This window comes from Puntigrus tetrazona, chromosome 18 (assembly GCF_018831695.1).
Source record: "Puntigrus tetrazona isolate hp1 chromosome 18, ASM1883169v1, whole genome shotgun sequence".
Taxonomy (NCBI): Eukaryota; Metazoa; Chordata; class Actinopteri; order Cypriniformes; family Cyprinidae; genus Puntigrus; species Puntigrus tetrazona.
Genome location: NC_056716.1, coordinates 22,434,264 through 22,451,387, shown reverse-complemented (window position 1 = coordinate 22,451,387; position 17,124 = coordinate 22,434,264). Strand labels below are relative to the sequence as shown.

General features: G+C 35.9%; 1 pseudogene; it reads right to left on the bottom strand.

Annotated features, from left to right (window-relative positions):
* Nucleotides 1–63: 63 nt before the first annotated feature.
* Nucleotides 64–16,603, bottom strand: LOC122362806 (annotated as a pseudogene).
* Between the last annotated feature and the right edge of the window lie 521 nt (nucleotides 16,604–17,124).

The following is a 17,124-nucleotide window of genomic DNA, read 5'->3' as shown; positions in this document are numbered from 1 at the left end:
TACATTGTACGTTTTCATTAGCGAAAGCTTTAGGATAATACACAAAAAAAAAACACAAAACCATATGTGTCCACATGTGTATTTATTTGGTGTATAGCTGTGTAATGTATAAACAAAGGCAAATATACAAACAAAAAAAAAAGATAATGACTGTCAGACTGTGCATTATCGCTTGCATATCCAACCAAACCCGATAAAAACCTTCTCTCCGTATTAAAAACAAGATAGAACCAAATAAATAATGTCTTGTTTGCTTCATCTACCTTTAAGGCAATAAGGAAATGTTTAATTCAGCTGCAAATGAAATGTTACAATCAGATGAAGATGATAGATGAACAGTTTCACAGTTATATATATAAAAAAAAATCCTTCATGAGGTTCTCATTCCTCAGGTTAAAAGGAGCTACTCCTTCCACGTAGAATTCACCCATCAGTATTACTCAAATTAGTTTTGAGCAACTGCTTCATTCCTGTGTGAGAACAAAAGTGAGATTGCTGCAACTTCCTGTCTTGGGGGGCATGTTAGGGAACCAGTAGTAATAGAGCAGTAGAACTGAGAGGAAGAGACACTAAAGAAGCAGATTTTCCTCATGAGTAGAACTTGCTGTTGTTGATTTTTGCTGCTTATTCATCTTTCTGTCGGAGTACATCAACTCAGGCGCCGCGCTGCGCTGCAGGTTGGAGTGAGTGTCGTAGAGAGGCAGAACTCGCTGTTTAACTCCGCCTGTTTCTTTTGCAACTGTTTCGAGGAGGAGTAAAGTTCCTCCTGCGCTTTCTGAAGAAACGAGTAGGGGATTTCCATTGCTTACACACTGTTCTCAATCAAATAAAATCTGTTCTTAAAATACATCATTGCATCATCGACAAATTGTTTCTTACCTCCACCTGCTGCATATCAACGTACACCAGAAGGGACGCCAGCTCTAGGTTTTCACTGAAGCCGTTCTTCAGAGGGACTGATCTGTACCCTGTGAAAGCAGCGACTCAGTACTTGTAGTAAAATGTTTAAAAAAAAAATAAGTGGAAGTGAAGTTGACAGATTTTACCTGAGCGAACACCTTTCACGGGAATGTAGCCTGGGCCAGGAAGTTGGGGTCTGAGAACATGTCTTCCTCGAAGACCACAAAGCGCAGGAAGGTGAGATCTGGTTCATACACGCTGAAAAAGTAAACGGCTCTGAAGACCCTTGCCATATAGGGTTCAGTCCGTTGTCATCTGTTGACGCATTTAGTTATTGATTTTCTTTTTTTATAAAAAAGAGAATTTATAAGCGTGCCTCTTAAAAACAGGGCAAAACTGACGCCTGGTTTTTAAGAGGCCAAACATAGTAATTGTAAAATATAAAAAAGGTGCGTTACTTCATTTCAGTTACGTCACTTCTCATTTTTAGTTACAATTAGTGCACCTATAACTAAAAATGTATACAAACTACATATTCAAAAGAGAAACTTATATATATTATAAAAAACAAACTAAAATTAAAATGAAAAATTAGTATTTCAGTTATACAAAAAAATAAATAAATAAATACTGCATCTTACGGCAAACGGTAGTCTTGAATTTGTTGTCCTCTGTTTGGCCACACAGTTCGACCTCCACAAAGGGACTGGCAATGCTTCGTCCTGGTTTGGGAAGATGTCTTGCTCCTATCACCTGAGTATCAACAAAAAAACATCAATCTTTTCAAATAATAAAAAAAAAAAACACTCATCCTAAATGGATGCTCTGTTTGAATGAAGCTCGTGTTTTACCCTAATGGTGATAGTAAATTTGATATTCTTCTTCTCCTGATGAGGGTCGTATGAATCGCTGCGCATCAGCTCAGGCTGCAGTACATATCCTGTGCCTCCATTCAGACTGAAGAGGGCGCTGTTCAGCTGCATGTATTTATCTGAGAAGAAACGCACACGTTATTAGACATACAAAATAAATGCTATGCTATTTACTGATATTTTTTTCTTTTGCTTATATTCAGATTGAGCCCATGTTATTTCGTATATTACATATTTCTGTGTTTAAATTATGCATTATTTTCTTTTTATTATTCTTTGTAATTATTTCTTACGTGCTTCAACCCGTTTATATCAACTCTACCCCTTTATACAAACACATATAAATATGTAATTGTATAAATGTATTGTGTTTGGCATTATGTTGCCAAAAAGCATTGAAAGAAGTAGCAGATTATTTTGATTAAATTAATTATATGTTATGTTGTGTTTATTATGGCCTGTTACATGTCATATACTTCCAGTGCAGTCCGAACTTAGCTAAACAAGCACCACTGAGATAAGTGGGAATGTTAATGGATAGATTTGTCCATGAACTAGAGATGTTTAACTTCATACTCACCGGCGGTTTGGAAGTTGAGTGCCACCATGTGGCATCCGTACATCCACAGAGGATACGGATCATAGTTGGAGGAATCCACTCGCTGGCCCTTAGGGTAGACACGACTCAGCGCCTTGCGGTTATACAACGTCAACGACTTGTTTCTGGTGGGTATCTTATTTTCTACAAAGGAGCGAACCTCTTTGTAGGTATAATTATCTGATTGGGAAAAACAACAATGTTGTTAATTTACAGTTTGCTTTTTGCTTGAATATTTTCTGTTTTTAACAGAAGTCTTTTATGTTCAAGGTTGCAAATATTGTGAAATATTATTACTAGTGTTGTACTTTTTGTTTACATAACATGTGTGTATAATGTGTATATATATATATATATATATATATATATATATATATATATATATATATATATATATATATATATATATATATATATATATACACACATATATATAAAAATAAATCTGTAAATACAATTAAAATATATATTGTGTGTCTTTATATATACATATTAAATATACACTGTATTATACACATACATTATGTGAACAAAAACATTTGTTTTGGATGCGATTAATCATTTGATGCCACTAATTATTACAATTACTTATTACATTTATTTTAATGTATCTTAAATATAAATTAATAATAATTGTCATATATTTCAAAATGTAATATATTCATATGATGGCAAAGGTGATTTTTTTATATTTAATAAGTTATACCAAAGCTGTCCTTGTCTTTGCTGCGAGGCTGGCAGTAAACGACCAGTTCAGACATCTCACTGGCCACCTCATCTCTGCTCTCAACCTCCTTTTGCTTTATTTTCTACAACAGAAATGTATCGTAGCCATTTATAAACAGAAGCCCAATATTATACTCAAAACACTTGACTGCATACTTAAAATGGCAATGGTTAAATGTGCTTCTAGGGCTCTGCCTAGCATTTAAACACCCCCTCAATCCGTCTGGCTTCAACTAAACAACTTCAACTATATTTACAGGATGAGTGACTCAAAACCTTGTGAGAACTTCCTCGTGTGACAACTAGCCCCAGTTTGCCCTATTTAGGACAAGTAAACAGCGTGTGAGACAGACCTCAAACACTCGGTTTTCTTCTCTCTGTGTAATGTCCCAGGCCACCTGATACCACTCGTACAGCTCTTCGGTGGTCTCCGTGGCCAAATCAAACGGCATGTCTTTATTCTCTTTATCCTGCAAGGTCACCACCACAGTCCTGCAGTGTTTGGCTGAACGAACTAGAAGTGAAAAAAAAAGCGTGCAAAATACCTTTCAAAAACATGTAATGTACAGGTGCTCAGGTGACCTAAAAGATAAATAATCTTACCGACAGTACACTTCGAGATGTCCACTATTCCTTTACATAAGTCACCTAATGGGTTTTCCACATCGCCCTGAAAGAGAACAGCTAATCTTAAAAACATTCTACGTATTTAAGCAAATGGGCAAGCAAAAGAATGGACTTGCTAGGACTAAATTACATATACATGATGTCAAATATGCAAATTTGAAGTATTCTTTACCTGGTAACCTGCCTCAGATGCATTGGCAACTTCTTCTACATAATTTGAAGGGAAATGGTGCTGCAGTTTTCCACCGTAGTCTCCTTTCCACCTGTTGAGATTGAGAATATTTAACATTGGTTAATGTGTTAAATTTGGTTAAATGTGTTTTTTTTTAAATACCTGAAAGTGCCATAAAGAGTGAATGAAATGACCCGAATACGACAATGTGTTGAAAACGTGTTAATGCAACTATGTACCACAAAGCTACATTAACAGACATGGACAATCTAAGTACCGTGAATATACCATATTGACAGTATTGTTATAAGGACAAGAGTTATATTGTCATGTTATACTTTGGTAAACTTGCATTCTTTGATATGCATTTCCATTCAAAAACTGGGGTCAGTAAGACTTTTTTACTACTTTTATTCAGTAACAACACTAAACTGATCGGTAAAGACATCTATTTCAAATAAACACTGTTCTTTGTAACATTATATTCACCAAAGATATTTGAAAAATGCATTAAGCAAGACAATAAATGTTTCTTGAGCGGTCACCGTCACTGCTGAAAATTCAGCTTTGCATCACAGGAATAAATTAAATTTGAAGATACATTCATATAGAAAGTATTTATTTTAAATGGTAATAATATCTCACAATATTTCTGTTTTTATTGTATTTTTAACATTTTATTTAAAAAAATGCTCTAAAAAAATACTAAAAACTTACTGACCCCCATCTCCTGAATGGTTGTGTACCTTCGAATGCTACTACATGTAAATACTGAGGTAAACGTACATAGTAATCCTCAAGTACCATGGTTATTTACCAAATTAGCATGGTGTAACTATCTGATACTCACCACCACGTTTTTGTTAAAACAGTGTATTTATTGCTTTTTATCTACAACATTTGCAAATGATCTCACCATCCGTTTGCGTCCTTTGTCACGTTATGGATCAAAGCGCCCTTATGAAAGGTGAGTTCATCCGGCCGCATGGCTCTGTAGTCATAAAGGGCCTTCACAGTGCTATGGGGCTGCAACACATCAAAATGCTACAAATCTGCAACAGTGCTGAGGCAACCCACACAACTCTTCAACAGTTCACTAAAATACGTTTTCTTTAAAGGGACTTTATGCATTACGTTTGAGCTACAGACACGAAGTACATATGCCATACAAGCTAAACATGACATCGCTTTTTTAGCCAGGCTGCATTTCCTCTTTCGAGTCGATCAGTTTCCTATGTGAGAGAAAGAGATAGCCAGCAACACCACTTCCTCCTCAGCCCACAGGAGATGACCTCTTGCGCATGCTAACTCGGGAGCTATGTTTGCTCTTCAAAGTGCTTACCAGAGACGGCTCTATCTCGTTGGCCTCCACGTACTGTTTAGAATCATAAAGTGAGGCAGATATGGTTATCTGAAAAGAAAGGCATAAAACACTTTTTACAAAACAGTTTCCACAAAAATATTAACGCACCAAATCAGGATATCAAAATCATTTCTGAGGGATCATGTGACACTGAAGAATGGAGTAAGCTTTTCCATCACAGAAATAAGTAATATTAAAGAAGTATATATTAAAATAGAAAACAAGTTACTTTAAAATGTATAAATATTTCACAATATTGCAATTTTTTTTGTTTTTTTTCATATGTCACTTTTCAAAATTAGGGGTGTAAAGTGAATTTAAAAACTCAAAAATATATGAATCTGTGTTTAATCGCAATCATTTTTTAATGCAGTTAAGGTCTTCATTCAAGGTGGATGCATAAACATGTAATACTAGCCATAGGAAGTGAAATATTGTAATTACAAAAGACATTTTTTAATATTATAAGTAATACTAAACATTTATATCATGCAATGGCACTTTAGTGCATATTATACTTTTGCTAAATCAGAACTTTTGGCCTGAACTTTGATTGGAAAAAGGAGAAGAGACCAACAGAGTTACTAGAGATGAAAGCATGCAAGTGTAGCATGCAAGCTGTGGCCTTAGCAAAGGAAGAGGTGCACTTGCCCTTGTTGCACTTTGAAGAGTCAAACTGTTTTACACTCATTGCACAGTGTTTAGTACAGCCCGCAACTGTCAGCGTTTTAAGTGAACTCTAGAAAAATATAGAATCTTGTCTGCTCTGCACCAAAATAGATTTATTATGTTGCTTTATTATTTACCGAACTGAAGCGCTCCACCAGTTCTGGTGTGACCGGTAGCGTAGTTTGATCTTTCGGTACAGCGGTTTCTTTCGGAAATAGTCCACCAATTCCAGCAAGCTCTCAAATTCGCTGGAGGTGCCCAGCACGTACATAGATCCATCTTTGTGTATCCGCAGTGCTTCACCATCCCCTCACCTCTGTTTCGGAAAAAATTAATAAATGCAATAATTATTACATGAAATTACAAAAGCAGTAAACGGATAAACTGTGACCTCTCACCTTTCTCCTCAGTTTCAGCACATAAAACAAACACATCTCTTTATGCAGATAATATATGGTTCATGAACCATACCTTGATTCACATCAGACCAATTCTATAGGATTTTTTTTGTCTGTTTTATTATCTACCAGATGAAACTATAAGCTTAAATCACTAATATTAATACTATTAGAAATAATACATCTGCCCTTAGCAAACCACATAATTAAAATATGACGTAGATGAAAATCTACTATGTTTGTTACCTTTTTTACATTTAGTCATTTAGCAGACACATTTATCATTTATCTTGACTTACAAATGAGGACAATAGAAGCAACCAAAGCAAACAAACAAAAAAAAAACGAGAGCAAAGATATGTCAAGATGTGATAATGATATAGCTTTTCTACTTCAAAATGTCACAATTAATCAAAAGTGTTACTTTTAGCCTTTTTACTCCAGATTTTTGTCAGTGTAATGAGAAGAAGAAAAACTAAAGAGTAGCACCTGAAGGTGATGGCATATGAGTCTGAATCTTCTCTTTGTCTAATGAGGAAGGCTCCATCTCGAGGGATCCTCATGAGATAGTCTTCCGCCTCACCCCGACTCAAGTTACTGTAAAACCACCTAAAGACCAGAAAACCACCGTTTCACATCTACCGTGCAGTTACTCGTAAGGGTTAAAAGCAGCTGTCCACGTGGTCTTCTTCTACAGCCCGGCTGGCTGGGATGTGGTTTCAGCATGTCAAGTATCGACTTACCCTTCCTGCAGGTGCTGGTCTGGTCGAGGTACAAGGTCAGTAAGGCGCAGGTTGAAATCCTGACAGCGAAGAGGGTTTTCTCTGTAATACTGGATAAGCGTGTACACACTGGAGAAGTGCAGGTTGTCTGTGAGGAAATAAACAGTGTGGCCTCCTTCTAAACAGGAACGGATTCGACAATGTTGAACTCGTCCGCCGCGCCTGTGAGGGCCACACAGTCAATTTATTTAGCAAAATGTGCATTCCTGTGCATTTGTAATGAAAGGTTGAAACGTTATTGATTGGCTATCAGTCATACACATCGTTTATTTTAAGCAGCTCTTTCTGAAACCTATAAAAAAATAATATGCTTTTATTTTAATTAAATGATTTCTATGAAATGGTATTTCTTTCAGAAGTATACTCTAGTCATGTAATGTGTATTATTTATGACTTGATTATTTACAAAACTAAAAAAAATAAAAATTTACTCAAGAGGATAGACATAAAGAGTCGAGGTTAGCCATTTCTGTCAAGGAGGAACTGAGAATCACTTGCTGGAAGATGATGTCAGTATACAAAAAAAAAAACTTTACACAACCAGGAAATTATCAAAATAAATATTGTAGAAATTTGTGTAAACATATTTTTAAAAAAGTTAATTGTCAAGTTTTTTCATCTACCTTTGAAATTCTGATATGATAAGAATGATCAAATTTAAATTTAAAACTCAATTTTCAAGTTTAAAATGTAATAATGTTTATAATATTTTGTTACCAACCCAATATTATGTCAATTTCTGTGTAATGCTGTCATTACATTATTACTGCACAGATAGGCCAAATTTAAGGTAAATGAAATATAGTGGACATAACTTAAATATATGCATAGCCATATCCAACTTTTATTCATCTTTGAAATGTTTACATTATAATGAATATATATATATATATATATAATTTATTATATCATTTAATGTATGTCTAAAACATCATGCATCCACTTGTGCACACTATTTTATCATTTCCTTGTGTGGCATATCAAGTGTTTAATGTTTTGTTTCCCCAACCAAAAATAATGTCACTTCCTGTGTGGGTATGAAAAATGTCATCACTGAGAAAAATATTTTTGTTGCAGGGACATTTTACCGCTCAAACTTAAAGTAAAATTATTAAAAAACTACACTTACGTACCGCTACATGTTACTAATTAACATTACTAACTACATTTAATAAGAAATTTCACTAGATTTCGATTGTTAACAGATCATCACAAGACATGAAACGAATGACCTACATAAATGACCTATACCATTTAAAAAGAATGGTAAAGATGAAAATTAAAATTAAACATGATATGAAAAACCATTCCTCTCTCTCTCTCTAAAGAGTAGAGCAGGCCTACATTACCAGAACGAGAGGGTGCAGTCGTTGACGAAGGTGTCGCTCTCTCGCACCAGAAATGTCCCGTCAACTCCACCCGAATCTGCACAATGTTCCTGCAGCAGCCTCTCGGCTGTCTGTCTGCCCTCCGACATCCGCCCGTGAAACCAGGACTCTAACTGGTGAAGCTCTGTACCGGCCTGAGTTGACTGAGGAGAGGTGGATTTCACAGTGAATGCCTTTTAATGTATGAGATTTTTCAAGTGAATCTCAGTGTAAAATGAAGCCTCAGTACTTTACCTTTCCAGCGTCATCCTCTAGCAGTTCATTTTCCTCAGCATAATACAATGTCTTATTCTCGATCACGCAGTAGTGCTTGTACCATCTCTGTACACGGACACAGTCATACAGGATTTGCAATCATAATCAAGAATACTGGAATAAGTTCAAACAATCACACAAGACTGTGATGGCATTCACTGAAGTTCGGCACCTCATCAATTGGATCCCAGATGAAGAGCTCTCCCTGCTTATCTCCTTTCCGTACGTCCTTTTTGCTAAAGATCTCATCAATGTTCAGTTTCTTGTGCTGTATGAAAAAGAGAGATTGAACGGCTTTGGGGTTGCGTTGAGAAATCAATGAAATTGCGAGATGTTCCATTGAAGCTTCTCTACCTTGATGATGATCTTGCCTTTCAGTTGGGTTGGTGACGGCAGTTGTTCAGCATCTGGTTCCAGCGGCTCGGTTAGGATCTTGTCTTGGAAAACATCTTTAAACACCTGAGCCATCATTTTTTGTTGCTTGACGTCACAGTGTTCTTCAATGGACAGCACCACGGGATAACTGGCAAAAGTGACATATTCATAAACCTTTCGAACATATATAATGTGGAAATGTGTTTATTTGTTTTTATTTCAAAGATGACTTTGGTAACAAAAGAGGAGACGAAAAGTGAAGAAAAAAACATGCTGAGGTCACATTTGATGTCAAAATCAAAAAAAAAATTGAGAAATAATATATTTTGTTTTAAAAACAATGAAAGCTATATATAGAACCATTTAGATTTTGTGCATTGTAACAAAATTCTCATTATAAACAGACACATTTTAACCCTAAATTCTTACTTTTGTAATGCAATTACAAATATTCTTAATGGTATTTTCATTTCTTAAAGCTATAAAACATTAAATTAGCATTACTTAAAAATAGTACAATGTATACCCCATACTGTAAAACACTTGACATTTAAAATACTATATCATGGTTTATTATTATTCATGAGGCAAATTAAGGGGTAATCATGCAAAATGATAATACAAATAATGCCATAATGCTAAAATATATGGTAACACTTTACAATAAGGTTTATTAGTTAACATAAACTAAGAATGAACAATTCTACCGCATTTATTATTATTGTTGTTTAATGTTAATTTCAGCATTTGAGAATGCATTATTAAAATCAAAAGTTGTGTTTGTTAACATGTTATGGTGCTGTTGACTAACAATTTCTATTAACAAAGATAAATACTGTAATACATATATTCTTCATTGCTTGTTCATGTTGGTTAATGGATTAACTAATGTTAACAAATGAAACCCCACTGTAAAGTGTTACCAAATATATATGTATTTTAGTGGTTCTGAAAAAAGGTTTAGTTTTCTTTACATTTTGGGATGGATGGGACCCTGGTATGCTCTTGTCTAATTTAAGAAAACCTCAAAAATAAATGTGCGTGTGTGTGTGTGTTGGTGATGACTAACTCAGATGTTGCAAAAGCATGATCATTGATGGCCTTCACCACATCCTTAAACTTTATCTTGGAGGTTCTGGTCCAGCCGTGGTATATAATAGGTTCTTCTGGACCATTCCAGCAGTCCACTGCATTGGAAAAAACAAACATTTAGGTCATCAGAATGACTCCAATTTCAGAACAATTTCATCAATGCATAAAATAAATCCAAAAAGGGATATTAAAGAGTATTTATTAAGAAATGAAGGTATGGTGCACTGACACTCAACACAGCGGCAGCCCAGCCTCAGGCAGCGCACGTAAGCTTCTGTTGAGGACTCACTGCGCAGTTGATCTCCAGTCAAATATCTGAGGAAAAGCAAGCAAAACACATGAAGTAACACAGGAAGTTGATCATGAAGAGGAGGAGCTGCTGTGTGTGTGTGTCATGAGCACGAAGAACTGCAGCACTGACGTGTTGTGAGAAGAGTTGATCCAGTAGTGAGAAAGAGGATTGTTCATGTCCAGTGGGCAAATCTCTGAGAACTTGTCATCCCAGATTGAGTTCTCTTTGGAGAAGAGAAAACTGAGGAACTAGAAAGACAAAGAAAGCTCAACAAACATGTCACATAAAGTATAAATAAAGTAAACACATCTCTATGACACATACCTCTTCAACGGTAAAGGCTGGATCGTTGGTCTTCCTCATTGTGTCGTCGATGAAGGTGGTCATCAGCTCTCGGACTTGATTTGCATTGTTGGCCCAAGACTCCTACAAAATAAATTCACAGTATTTGAATGAAATGGATATATTTGGCTGGTATAGATGGTATATATACATATACATATATACACATATATATATATATAAATATACATATATATGATTTGTGAATGGATGGGCAGAACGGCTTACTCTCTGATGAAATAAAAGGAATCTTTGAAAATCAGAGAGTTGAATAGGCTGATCGTTGTTGCTGCAGAGAAAAACATCCAAAACACTCAATAAAAATGAGGACATAATGACCTCATGACACATCTGAAGAACTGCTTCGATCAAAACAGTGTTTCAACAGTTTCTTACCCCATAATGAAAGCACAGGACTCCTTTTTAAACTCCTCTAGAATCTAACAAAAATAACAAACATACTTTTATAGATGATACTAGAAAAGTAAGGGCTTTTACATTTTGTTCTTTCTAGAACTTTCTATTAATCAAAGACCACTGAAAAATATGCATTACATAAAAAATGGCAACCACAAAAATATTAAACGACACAACTTACGAAAAAATGGCTAATAACCAAAATTGTTCATTGAGCTTTAAATCAGCATTAGAATGATTTTAGCCATCACAGGAGATGACTATATTTAAAAAAAAATAAATAATCAAATAGAATATTTTCAATTGCAATAATATTTCATAATATGTTACACTGTATTTTTACTTTTACTTTTTAAAATTGCACCGATCCCAAACCTTTCAGCACAACTAATCTGCATACTTACTATCTTTTGGTTTTCAAACATCAAATGATTGTAGAATTTGTGAAATTGCTCAAAATCCAGAACTTTCTTTCTTTGCTCCCACCACCTTAAACGATAAAGTTGACACTTTCAGAGCAAAGCCACAAACTATATATGTATTAAAACAAGAAAAAAATGTAAAAAAAAAACCTTATGGATACACAGATGATCATGTGAAAAGGAGAGGAAATGTTCCCACTCAGCTGCCATAAAGTTTTCCATATGATGCAAAGCATACACTTCCGTCAAGATAATGTGTGTACAATGTATCATTCATACCGCAACTCTGTCCTTCAAAAACGTCCACCTGGTACTTTAAAGTTCATTTGTGGCAACAGACACTTCAGCTCTTTCAGGGTGATGCTGTGAGAGACAGAAAAGGAGCAGTAATGAGATGAGACAGAAAGTAACATGAGACTGATTGAGAAGAAGGTAAAAGAAAAGAAGAGAACCTGTTTTTCTTTGTTTGATCAACAGAGTACATCTGCTTCCTCAGCCAACTACAGTAAAGGGAAAAACACAGAATGAAACCAACACCTGATTTGCGTTATTATTTATGGATACACAAGATACGCCGTCTGTATCTGTGTGTATCTGGGTGTTTGGGCGCGTACGAGTGTACCTCTCTATAATGTCCGGTGTGTAAGCCGCCAGTGTCTCCTGTCTGAGTAACTCCAGTCCCGTCAGCCATTTTTCTGCATCCTCCGCTGAATCAGCTACAGAACAACAAATGCTTTCAAAATAACTCTCAATAATGCTTAACCAGCCAAAGAATAAACAATACATCAACACAGGAAAGCAAAATGTGGCTTAATATAAAAACAATCTAAATAAAAACAAAAATAAGAGGAAGAGGGATAAGAGGCCGTGCCTATGCAATTTTATACATATTGTTAATTCTGTACATTATATATAGCATATTACTTATAGACATATGGCGAATGGAATTAAAGTCATTAAATTACATTATTTTATTTACATGTTAAATGCATTAGAAGACACACATACCGCTTCAGACTGAGAGTGTTGAGAACGAACTGAGAGCCATAGAATATAGTGAAGCATGAGTTGGGGTCTATAGTTTTATCCTTGCTGTCCTTCAATCGATCAAAGTCTTTGGAGTTTTTTCCTGCACGTGCTTCCCGGATCTCAAAAGGTCCACTGCAAAAATGAGAGCGCAACATGCGACATAAACATACGCTCAGAGAGAGTAACTCGGACACAAACGGACAGCATTCATCAGGCCAGATTAGTGTTTGCTATTGTTAACCAAAATTATTAAAAATCCTTTTTTTTTTTTTTTTGCTTTAAAATAAAATAAAACACAACAAAATAGGAAAAGTAAAGTAAAATAATACAATTTTTGAGCTTTAACAAAATAATTACGTAATAATTGTAATAAAAGACATACTAAATTACTGTGAAACTATTAATCGCAAAATAAATGTTTTTTGTTTACATTAAATATATGTTTGTGTAAAGTTGTGTGTATATATATATATATATATATATATATATATATATATATATATATATATATATATATATATATATGTGTGTGTGTGTGTGTGTGTGTGTGTGTGTGTGTGTGTGTGTGTATATATATATGTATATATATATATATATATATATATATATATATATATATATATATTCACTTGTATCTACATGAGTATTTTATATTGTGAATTACTATGAGCATCACCCGTCCTTCACCGGAGTGGGTGGGTTTGTGTGAGAGGAGGCGCGGGATTGAACAGGTCTGGCGGCCTGTGATGAGGCACACCTGAAGTAAATCGAGCCTCATTACTGCCTTTTTAAAATGCCGATCACGCCTCTCCGAAAGACCGGTCTCTTCCTCGTGGGTTCAGGAATCCCCACGCCCGTCAGAGATGCGAGCCACCGACCTATGGTCCGGACGACGGCCGCGCCCATTCGCTCTGACGGTCCGAGGTGCTGGGCTGTTTATCCTCGAGGGCCGTTTGGGCCAAGCGAGGAGAAGACGCGGAAGAAGCCACTCGAACAGAGAGTGGAGGCGCGTCGGCTGCCTGACTCGCGCCCCTTACCTCGACCCTTCCCCGCTTAACGCTGCCCAACCTTCTCTACCATATGCATTTTTTTATTTTACATATAAATGTAACATGTCTTTCTGAAATATATACATGCATGTGTGTGCATTTATATTTCCTTAAAAATACACAGTACAAACACATATCCCATGTAAATAAAAAAAAAAAAAAAAAGTTTTATTTCTAATGTAATCATGATAAATCGTTTGACAGCACCAATGAAGAATAAATTAAAGCTACATAGAAATATTAAAAACCTAAATTATTATAATTACTAATTATAACTAAACTTAAAATGAAAAATAAAACTTTATTTTATAACATTTATATAATATTTTAAATACTAGTAATAATACAACAATAGCACTGCTCCAATTCTAATAAAGAAAAAGAAAATTCTTCTGGGGAAGTGCTTTGAATACATAAGTTGATGTCGCTATATGGTTATCTGAAACACCACGGCAAGGTGCATGACGTGAAAATTTGTCGAGACAGAGTGTTAAAATTATAAGAATAACTTTGCAAATGCCACTTTAGAGGGTGAGAAAGATGTGAGGAGTGTGATGGCACTGCACATTCCCGTAATTACAGGCAACCACCAAACAGCCACAACCAAAAAAGTGCAACGCAAAACTACTTCACGTGTCCACATATTTGTAACATCCAAAATACTTCAAAACAACAAAGCGCGAGTCAACTTTAATCATAAAGCCTTTGTAGCTTAAATGCTGAGACGGGACACTGTAAACACAAAGGTCATCATACAGACAAAAGCAAATTTAAGTATAAATGAGAAACAAGTTTGAGGGAAGACACTCACACACTCCTTCTGTCTTGTTGGCGGTGCGCGACCAGGCCACCTGTCGCGTCTCCATGATGACCTGCACGGTAAGCCTCTCCATCCTCTGTCTGAACACGGTCATCACTATCCCCATCTCGAGGTCGCGCTTAATGAGATTCTTCTTGTACTCGGTCAGGTCTCCCTGCTGTACACGGCCCGCCATCGCTGCCTTCGGTCGCACACTGGCAAATACAAAAGGAAGTTACTTATGGCAGTCTGTGTGACAGCAGGTTGCCTAATGACACTTCTGTTGTTACTTATAGCAAGTTCGCTTTATTTACGGCTAAATGAAACAGAGTCTGTACTTTGAATGTCTAAACACGGTGGACTATCTCATATTCAAATGCTCGAGATAATGCATGGATCAAATCGAACATTAAAGAATTCTGGCATTATTTACTCACAGTCACACCATTTCACAACTTTTATGACTTTCTTTTCTTCTCTGCAAAACAACAGGAGATGTTTTGAAAATGGCTGTGTTTTTATTGCCCCCATTTTATGTACCCCAGTGTTTTTCATTATAAGGACAAAAGTGGTTGAAACATTCTTCAAAAAAAACAAAAAAAAGTTTGACGGGTGAAAGAAAGTCATACAAGTTTGTATTGAAACGAAAGCGAGTAATTAATGATTTTTAGGTAAACCTTTGCATTGATTATTGCACGCATTATACAGTATTAAACAGAATTCGCTAGAATATTTTGGGGTTTAAATAAGACCAATTTATGAAGACAGCAGCATTACTAATGTAATTTCCCAATCATACATGTAGCCTGCCAACTCTGATAATAGAAATAATCACCACCTAAATAAGAATATGACAAGCAGTTATCTGTGACTAAACAGTGCACCTTTAGAATCCAAACTGGTGAACCATGGCAAGCAAAATAGATATTTGGTGTCTGCTTCCCATAGAAGCCTATATTTGCATTGCAAATGAGTAGCTGGGTACAGTGGAAGCGTCCTCTATAAGCAAGTAAAGTATTAACCCAGTAAACTCAACGTGCTTTCCATTCAGAAACCTTTGCACATCACCCACACCCTTCAGCCTTCCATTTTGCGCTTTCTGCGTAAAAGAGACAAAGAAACCACTCTCTTTCCTGACATTTGAACAAGCCCCAAGGCAACACTTTAAATAACAAACCTAAAACCAAAGCAGATCGACGCGAATAAACGCGAGATAAGAATTAACGATGGTCTGTTGCTCGACGGGGGTAAGAAAAGATCCTGTCACGTCAGAGTTTGTCTTAACTGTAAGTACAATACGTAATTGTTATCATTAACAACAAAGAGGCTGTGGAGGCAGACCTGCTCTTACAGAATTCACTTTTTAGCAGACCACTGAAACTGTATACAACAATTTCGCCCCTTATTTATTGTGCATCTTTTTGCAAATGAAACGGTTTTCCCATTAAGTATCACCTTCGCCTATCACGTACTATTTAGTACTGAAACTCCTTAAACTTGCCCAGATTTTATAATTTAACAACTGTAAGCCTCGAAATCAAAGGTTCACACGCACAAAAAGCTACTGTAACACCCCGTAATGTAAGCACCCAATTAAATAAAAACACTTACCCAAGTTTAGAGAAGAAAATCAATGACCACGTCGAAAAACACCTGCTGTAACCAAACTAATTCTCATATTTAAACGTGGAAAAACAACCCAATGCAGTACTTTTTTTAAAAAAAATTATTAAATAAAATAAAATCTATGATCAGTCTAGTCACAATGTGGTCAGTTCCTCTATTCGCTAAACACAAGGAAGTGAAGAGAACGTTAAGAGAATTAAAAAAAAAAAATCCGGAAGCAAAATTATCTATGCAAAATCCCCAGGGATGAGAGAGCGATGCGCGCACTACCCTGTCAGACTTTTGCGCCCTGCTGCAAACGTGAATTATACCAAAACCGCGACATCTTAATGCGGGAAACGCGTTTATTTCAGTGAGGAGACTTCAGGTTGATCCATGTCGCATGTTGCCCTCCGACGTCATCATGACATCACGTCTTTTTCTCTCGCTCGGTGTTTTGTTTTCTGTACCATAATGACTTTGTCAAACTAAATGTATGGCTCTTAATGTAAACCGAATGGCCTAAGACGGGTTTTAACTTTAAAGATATAGTCATGCGTTCTAAATAAAGCGATATGAAAATGAAAGCACCTGTATTTGGCAGCTGGGCGCTGGCTAGCAGAGGAAATTTGGCCTTCCGAAATTACTTCAGCGATTTAGTACCCAAACGCTTGCTATTTCTTTAAACATGCGAATAGCAACAAGCTTCCGCATACCATGAAGTAAGCTTCGCTTTCACGTCCTGTGTTTTTCTTAGCCAGTGAATTCCACTGTTCATTTGCATTCAGAATGCATGAAAAGTTCACAGAAGTTCACAAAAACTCACGAAAAAAACAAACATATATCACCATGGTAAGTTACTGTGTATGTATAGCACTTTTTTCCCCACTAAAACTGTTTTAGGATTGGTTGTGTTTAAATTATATGAATAATATATCAAAACAGCATAAGC